This window comes from Mus caroli, unplaced genomic scaffold (genome assembly GCF_978045245.1).
Source record: "Mus caroli unplaced genomic scaffold, Mus_caroli_1 scaffold_16, whole genome shotgun sequence".
NCBI classification, from domain to species: Eukaryota; Metazoa; Chordata; class Mammalia; order Rodentia; family Muridae; genus Mus; species Mus caroli.
Window position 1 is genome coordinate 44,659,877 of NW_028227271.1, and position 9,471 is coordinate 44,669,347.

Genomic DNA, 9,471 nt, shown 5'->3' on the forward strand with positions numbered 1-9,471 from the left:
CTGGCGATAAGGGACTGTTGGAAAAAACAACATTTGGGCAGAGTCAGGACTGGTAACTCCATGACACATTTCGGAGTTAAACACGGAATCCTGCCTAGGTGATAGGCTGTAGATAGCCTAGGAAAGCAGGAAGTTAAGCTTTGAAGGAATGTGTGCAGGAACGGGCGTATGGCCACTGGCAGAGCCTGCCATTCACAAGGACAAGGGAGTGAAGAAGTTGTCTTGATCTTGGTCCTGGGGATTTCTTTGCTGCCAAGTCTGGACTGAACTTCCCTCTTGCTTCTCAGGCACTGCTCTTTTTGTACCTTGATTGTCTCACCTGTGTAAAGGGTATAAGAAAGCCCTGCTTTTCTTTCCCTGCAAGGGAAACAGGTAACTATAATATTGGAAAGCGCTTTGGGGAAATTGGCTTGTGCGTGAATGTGGCCAGGATTGTGAAGGCTTGCCATAGCCCAGAATTCAAAAAGGCCTTTACGTGAAAACCCAAGACAATGAATAAAACCTATTAGTCAATAGGATACAGGCAGGAAGTAATTCTTCCTGGTTAAATGGTGATGTTGGCTCTATAACAATGTCTACCACATGGTACCACTTGCCAGCTCCTCTGCTACATTGGCAATGAGAGTTAGAAGCCCAAATCCTCCCTCCCTCTCTTTTCCTCTTCCTCCCTTCCCCCCACTCTGTGTCTATGTGTTTTCTTTGTGTGGCTATTTTGTTCTCTCTCTCTCTCTCTCTCTCTGTGTGTGTGTGTGTGTGTGTGTGTGCATGTGTCTGTTCTCTGTGCACGTGTGTATTTCTGGTGTGTGTGTGTGTGTGTGTGTGCATGTGTCTGTTCTCTGTGCACGTGTGTATTTCTGGTGTGTGTGTGTGTGTGTGTGTGTGCATGTGTCTGTTCTCTGTGCACGTGTGTATTTCTGGTGTGTGTGTGTGTGTGTGTGCGTGTGTGTGTGTGTGTGTGTGTAGTATAGTGGATAAGTGTGAACACTCGTCTGTCCAGCATACCCTCAGCACCATGCTGAGTTGGAAGCTGATGCTCAGGACTGGTTGAGATGGGGAGGGGAGGTCGCCTTAGCCCTGACTTTTCAGGAACTCACACATTGCACAACCCAGGGAAGCCCTTATTGATTTCTCTGGAGGAGGCTGAGCTACTGATGCGCTCCAGCTTATTTCATTCTGGTGAGTGCCAAGGGAGGGACATGGCAGCAGTGCTGGGGAGTTCTGCGTGGTCCCCTCACCGCATCGCATCGAGCAGGACTGTGGTGTTGCCTGGGGACCCCAGCTCCACCTCTCTGCATTTCTACCCACAAGGCTTCCCAGCCACAGAGCAGAGCAGACCTGGCCTGGCACGTTACATCCCCTAAAATCGAGTCCAAAGGATGAACCTGAAACTTTCAAAAGCTGGGACAGAAATAGACATGTATTCCATTGCTACCACGTATCAAACCCTTTCCAATTGTTTGATGTTCAAAGCAATCTTAGAAAATATTACCCCTCTCCGAATGGAAGCAGGAACGGGCTAAAAGAAGCTAAGAAGCCTGCGTGACATCATGCATCTGGAAGGTGGCCATGCTAGATTTAGACTCTGGCTGCCAGGCTCCGGCCATGCCTTTCTTTTCTACTTTAGGTATCATCTCTCTCTCTAAATGAAGAGAAACTTAATTGTTTCTGAGGCGTTGTCTTACAACATTGCCTGCATTGCCCTTGAACTAGCACTGTGCCCAACTAATTAAAAAAAAAAAAAAATCTGTCGGACCAGTTAATTTTTCTAAGAGCAGAGATCTTCACAGGCCTTCCCTGGCTGCTGTGGGGAGTATCCGATAGGCCAGAGGGCAAGGGCTGCTTTTGATCTCTGACCGTTTGTCCTCCCTCCTCTTCCTGCCTGTGCCCCAGCCACCACCACACAAAGGCCTCCAAGGCAGGCCCCATACTGAAGCCGATTTGACTTGTCTGACATCTAGTTGCACAAATCCTGTTGCCTATTGGCTCTTCCTCATTCTCCCAGGAGGCCAGACTGACACTTTAACAGTGACAACAGGTCACCTAAGGTCAGATAAAAGACTCCCATGGCCGAGGACGGTGGCCCATCTTAGAGTTGGAGGCCGAGGCAGAAGCACAGATCCAGCCTGATTTATAATGACCAGAAGCTTTCTCAAAAGCAAAAACAAAAACAAAACCTCCTGGTTAGAGTTGTGTAGCTTGGTGGTAGAGTGTCTGCCTGCCATGCCTAAGGGTCTGAGTTCAAATCCCAGCACTCACTCACACACAAATCTAGTCAGGTATGGTAGCACACACCTAAATACCTATAATCCCACTATGTGGGAGACAGAAGAAGCAGAAAGCTCAGAACCTCCAAGTTGTCCTCAGCTGCGTCGCAGGTTCTAGGCCAATCTGGGCTACTACTCTCTTCAAATACACATAGTCAAAACCAGACTTCTACTTTCTGGAAACACGTTCTAGGCCTTTGAAATACAAAATTCTGGGGTCCTGGATACCTGAAATTCAGCCTAGCAAGGCAAGTAGAAGTTTTGCACAGGCGTTCCCTGTCTTGTCCTGTGGGGAAGGATGTGTGGATTATTGGGTCCGGGGGGACCCCATTGGAAGGCTCCCAGGACTTTACCATCCTTCCCACAGGACCCAATGCTTATAGCTGCCTGTAATTTTAATGTGTTCTTCCTTTTGACCTGATCTCTGATACCGTACAGTCTCTGCACCTCAGGAGTAAAGAGAGGTTATACATTATACAAGTATATACTGGGTAGAAATACAAACAACAGAAGCCAGGACATACAGAGGCGAGGAGGGGGAACCTGCCTGAGAGGTGATGTTAGAGAGTTGCAGACAGTGTTGTGCTTCCTCCCTGTGGTTACTGTAATCTCCAAATGGACTGTCAGGGTGGCTGGGCTGGAAACCCCTCAGACAGAGGCTGGGGACCCCCAGAACTGGGCTGGGGGTGGGGGGACACTGACACACACCTAGCTCACTTTGCTTTGTCTGAGACCATGGCTGTAGGTCTCTTAGGAAGTCTCTCTGACTCCTGTCTTCAATTTTGTCTTTATTCCTTGTTTAGCATCTGGACAAAGACCAGCCTCCCCTTCCCTGAGCTGGCATAGGCTTGGCAAGCTGTCACCCTTCCAAGGGTCCCCTGCAAGTTGGGAAGCGGCTGGGACAGAAGGCAGTGTACAGTGGCTGGTGCTGATGGGAGCCACTGTCACCTGGCCTGTTGCCTTTGCATGGGAGGTATTCGCTGTATTACCAGTGGAAGGTGCATAGGTTCATGGCAGAGGAGATTGCACTCAATACCTGAATCTCACAATGAACTTAAACAGATCATTCCCTTCTCGGGGCCTTGGCCTCTGTCTTCTTCGCTCCCTTTCTGAATGAAGATGACAACCTGGTGGTTTTCAAACTGGGTTTCCTGAACCCTTGCGGTTTGGTGGTGGTGGAAGGAGCAGGAAGGTGCTATGGAAATCTCAGCCTCTCCCCTCCCCCCCACCTCCCCCAGCCTCCCCCACTCCCTCCTACCCCCCATCGACTTTCCATCCAACGTGCTAGACCATGATGTTTCGGTAAGATACTGTAGATGCAAGAGAGAAAGGTGTGAAAGCCACTGCCTCTGGTGATCTTTGAAGTTTCATCTAGTAGAACACTGGCTGGTATGGGGTTTATAATATGGTGGCTTGATGCGGTGGGAGAGGGTGCCTTAGCGAGCCCATGCTGAGGCATATCAGCCCCCAGGTACCAACCATAAGGCAGGTCTAGTATCAGAGTTTATTTGGGTCATGAGAAGGTGGGTTGAGAAGGGAGTAGAGGCAGAGAAAGAGAGGGGACAGAGAGGGAGAGAGAGAAGGAAGGAAGGAAGGAAGGAAGGAAGGAAGGAAGGAAGGAAGGAAGGAAGGAAGGAAGGAAGGAGCAGAGGCCAGGTAGGAACACATGATGGGGGAGGAAGGAAGGGAGAGAAAACCAGAGAGAGAGAGAGAGAGAGAGAGAGAGAGAGAGAGAGAGAGAGAGAGATCCAACTAACCTTCTATAGCAAGCCAGGCTTTCTTACCTGGCTTTTGCTAGGTATCTGTTGGGCAGAGCCTAAAAGAAATGCTAACACTGACTGCCTTTGTTTAGTTTTTGAGACAGTGTCTCACTCTGTCACCCAGCCCTTAATTCCAGGGCTCAGGCAACCCCATGCCTCACTTTCCCCCTACCTTTCCTTATTTCTACGACAAAATACTTGCTAGAAGCAGCTCCCCGAGGCAAGGCCTTACTTTCCTCCTATGCTGAGTGTGCGGTCCATCTGGGTAGGGAAGATGTGCTGTGCAGCAACATGAGGCGGCTGGGCGCTTGGCATCTGTCGGCAGAGAGCACAGGGGAGAGATGAACACTGCTGTGCAGCCTGTTTAGTCAGCCTAGAGACACAGCCCATGGGATAGTGCCAGTCACATCCGGAATGGGTCCTGTGATCTCAACTGCCTCGGTCTAGAAAGTCCTTCCCAGCCATGCTAAGACCGGATTAAACTGACAATCAGTATTATGCATCGTGGTCAGTATTTCACGCAGGTGGTTGTGTGTGTTTATGTATGTGTAAGATATATATATATATATATATATATAATATATATATATATATTTCCAGTGTATATACTATAGATATATACTAATTATACTACTACCTCTAAGTCTATAAGTCAAGCTAATTCATTTTTTAGATTATATATATATATATATATGTATGTATATATATATATATATATATATATATATATATATATATATATATATATATATTGTAGCTGTCTTCAGACACACCAGAAGAGGGCATCAGACCCCATTACAGATGGTTGTGAGCCACCATGTGGTTGCTGGGAATTGAACTCAGGAGAGTAAGTCAGTGCTCTTAACTGCTGAGCCATCTCTCCAGCCCAAGTCAAGCTAATTCTTTAACTGAGTATCTCAAGTCAATGGGTGGGAGCCTCCAGGCCAAGCAAGAGTGCTTGTCAGCCTTTGTGGTCCCATCTCATTTATCAGGGACTCCTTGGGGCATGCTACAGTTCTTACTGTTTCTAACTGTCTAACGTCCACCACTTTGCATTTGCATCCCCAGAAAGGCTCCCCTGAGACTCACTTCCTATTTGAAGGTCTCAAGAGCAGAAAAGTTGAGGATTATAGATGTGCTTCATCTGGGAGAGGGATGGGGAAAGAAAGGGTTTCCCTGACTTCCCCCTGTCTGCCTAGCCCAGACCACTGCTCAGTTCTTTGCCACTTTCCCCTTTGAGAGACAGAGCTCCTAGACTCTAGCTTCCCCATGACTACATTGGCCAACAAAGTCCAAGGAAAACATGCTTTCAGAGTCCCCTGGCTGGGTCACTAGGAGTCACACAGCTTGCCCCAAGTTCACCAGGACAATGGGACTTACAGCCCCAAGCAGGCAGGTAAGAGTCCTATAGCCTTTGAGAATACCATGCCCTACAAGGTCACAGGAGGCTATCCTGGTTGTGGCCCTGTCCTGCTGGGAGCAGGAAGGAGAGAGAGAAAACTGTCTCAGGAGGGAGAGTATACCTTGGACCAGAGCCTCACCCCACCATAGACAGGTCTTGCATGTTCTGTCTCTTCAAACCTCCCCAGTTTGGGGGTGGTTTGTTCCCTAGCAATGGACACGTGGAACACAGTTCCAGAACTTTCTGGAATAATAAGAAATCATAACAAAAAGGTGCTAGGACACTGGTCTACACTGGTATAATCTGAATGTGACCCTTGCTGTTTGGAAACCTTGGGGCTACGGCTTGGGCAGCAGGAGTGAGTCGTTGGGAACTGGTCTTAGTTCTACTTCCTTGTCCACCAAGATGTGAAGAAAAAGCAGCTGTAAGCTCTTGCCAACACAGACAGAGTAGCCCCAACACCACAAATTCGCCTGCCCTGCTGGGTGGGCCTTCCCCCAAAACTGTGAGCTGAAATAGTTTCCTCCCCCATTTAAATCACTTCCTTTGGTTGTCATAGTAATGGATAAAGATGACTGATGCTGGCTAGAACAGGTACCCTTTGCAGTGGGTGGTACCTTCTACTAGTCAGAGAACTCAGGCTAGCAGAATGAAAGCCAGGGTTATTCCCTGATATGCACAGTAGCGTGGGAGGGGATTGCTAGCCACAGCCACCTTTCTTGTCCTGACAGAATCCAGATCTGGGTAGCCCCTTGAACACCTCCAGAATCTGGAGAGGCCCCACTTCAGACATTGGAAGCTGCCCCAGCACACTTCTGAGTCATCTTGACACATAAAGCATTTGTCAAACCCAGGTTAGAAACACATCCATGGGCTGTTTTTGCCTTTTTCTTATGTGTGTGTGTGTGAGAGAGAGAGAGAGACAGACAGACAGAGACAGACAGAGACAGAGAGACAGAGACAGAGAGAGCCTAACCCACAGTAATGTGATCTGGGGGCTGTGAACTATTTTGAAGTCATTCATCTTGCCTAAGCCAGAGTCATTTGTCATCTATTCCATGTTGATTGCACTGGTGGCAACAATGCACCTTATGGTACTTTGTACCAGGCACTGTGTTAGACACAGAGCACAGAGGCAAGGCACTCCGAGGAGCAGGAGGCTGTACTGGAAGGCCTTCACAAACCTACCTCTGCAACCAAAGGCTGAGCTCACTGACAATGGGAGTGTCAAAGGTGCCTGGCCTTGAAGCTGTTCCTGGAATTTGATACCCGGTGAGAATCCGGCTGTTAGAGGCAGCCTTCCATCCGGCCCAGCAGGATGCGCGCATCAGCAGATCAATGAAAACATTACTGCACCCAGATGAGCCGGCCTCAGGAAGCCACTTTATCAGAAAGTGGCTTACACTGAAGGAACCTGCAAACATAGCAGATATGAAGAAAGGTCTGACAGTCAGCGTGACTCAAAGTTATCTCTGTCTCTGTGAGAGAAGTCATCTCAAGGATTCAGTTCTGATCCGGTGCTGCACTTGGCAGGGAGTGTTAGGACAGAACACTTCTTGAGCCTCTGTCCTTTGGAGGGAGCCATTCCTAGTGTATAGAATTTAGAGACACCAGTTCCATCCATGATAGCTCCAGTCCTCATCAGCAATGTCAAGATCGAGTCTCAGAAACATTGTGGGTCCAGCTGGCTGGCAGGTACAGGCATTCAACTAAGAATGCACACACAGTAATTGCTGTTCATCTATAGGTTATTACCTGCCATTAAAATTCAAAGTATATTATATGGTGCATTCTAGAAACGAAATGACTCATAACTTTCGCTATTCTTACAATAGTTCTATTTTTTGTTTGTTTGTGTGGGTGTGGGTGTGGGTGTGCAGGTATACACAAGTGTTTGAGTGTATGTGCATGTGTGTGTGCGTATGTGTGTAGGCCAGAGGTTAACTTTTCTCAGGCATTGTTCCTTGGAACCTGTTTGCTTTAAAACAAATTTATAACATTTCAATGAATTAACTAGTGAATATTATTTATTTATTTCATGTGTGTTTGAATATGCACCTGCCTTGGCACATGTGTGGAGGTCAGAAGAAAACTTTTAGGAGTTTGGGGTTTTTTTTTTTTGTTTGTTTGTTTTTTTCTTCTTCCACCATGTGGAATTGAACTCAGGTCTTCAGGCTTGGCAGCAAGCTCCTTTCACCTCTGAACCACCTCAGTGGCCCCATTTTAATCTGTGAGTATACACAAGCATGCCAAGGTTTATCGGTTATCAGTGTGTGGAGGTCAGAGAACCACTTTCAAGAGTTGGCTCTGAGCCGGGCGTGGTGGCGCACGCCTTTAATCCCAGCACTCGGGAGGCAGAGGCAGGCGGATTTCTGAGTTCAAGGCCAGCCTGGTCTACAGAGTGAGTTCCAGGACAGCCAGGGCTACACAGAAACCCTGTCTCAAAAAACCAAAAAAAAAAAAAAAAAAAAAAGAGTTAGCTCTGTCTTACCAACCATGCCAGGCCTGGAGATCAAACTCAAGTCATCAGACTTGGTGGCGGCAAGCAACTTTATCTACTGGGTCATCTCCAAGGCCCCACTTTGTTTTCGGAGACAGCATCTCTCACGGGCTGGGGGCTTGTACATCAGGGTAGGCTAGCTGGCCAGCATCGAGCCCCAGAGACTTGCCTGTCTCCATCTCCCCAGAACTGGGATTATAAATGCAGCCCAGCACGCATGGGTTTTGTACACGGGCCTGGGTGTTATAAAGACAAGCGTTTTATAACAGTGCTGTCTCCTCAGCCCTATCTTGAAGTTTTAAGGTTGGGTCTCTTGTAACCCAGACCCAGTCTCAAGCTCACTCTGTGCTGAGAATGACCTTGAACTTCCGATTCTCCCACCTCTGCCTCCTCAGTGCTGGGGTACTGTGCCCATTGGAACTGTACCATTTTATTAGTACCAGTAAATGCCAGTCCCTTAGTGCATTTAATTTATAAAGTCAACTTGATCATAGATCTGCTTCTATGGGCGAAGAACATGCTGTGTGTAGGATTCTATCATTTCAAACACCCACTGACAGTTTGAAATGTAGCTTCAGTGGAGAAAGGAGGCCACGGAACAGTCCCTGCTTGTTTCCACATTACCTCACTGGATAGAACACTGTCCCAAGGCTTCCTCAGACTACAAGGTTGCCAGGAGATCCCTCCACGGGCCCAGGAAGACGGAGGGCTACAGGTATGCGTCCTGAACCCACTTTGATTTGAATGGCTAGTAGACTGTTTTCTTGCGTAGCTGGCCATCAGCCAGCCAAGGATGTGGCCTTGAGAGACACTGCTCTGCCCATGTCTGGACTGTGATCTCCAGACACACAACTGTGAGAGGATAAAGCTCTGATGGTTCTTCTGCCTGTCTCTGATGCCCGTTGAGGCAGTTTTCACAGGCCACCAGGGCAACAAACAGATCAGCCCGGCCCCCTGAAGCCATGGTGGCACAGAAGAGAACTGGAGGTCAGGTCTCTGGAGGAAGGACCATGCCAGCCAGGTGTTGGCATGTAGGCATAGCCACCTCTCACCCAGCTCTTTCTGCCCTTGCCAGACTTCTTTTCTGTCTTTATATAAACAAGAGGACACTCTGTGAATAGCTGTCTGCTCCCTGAACCACCTTACCCCGCAGATTTCGCTCCAGCTTACCTTGTTAGGATGGAGGCTGTGATCCTCCTAACCCTTCTCTCACACCTGGTCTCCTGCACTGGAAACCAATCTGATGCCCTAAGTGGGGTACCCAGGACCAAGTCATCATTTCCAGTTCCTTGGGGACAGTGATTGTGCTGTTTAAGCTTCAGCGACTTGGCCTGGGCTATGGCCTTGGCCTATTTCCATGGTGTAAATTCTCCCACGGTGGGGTGGCTACTGTCAAGAGGTCACCTCTATCGGAGCACTGCTGGAGGGACCTCCCCCATTACCTTCAGCAATGACAATACACAGTTTTTGTTTTTTTAATCTACTCTGAGTCCACATCACAAATGCTGTTTATGAGACAAGAGTTCGTAGTGTTCTTGGAGTGGA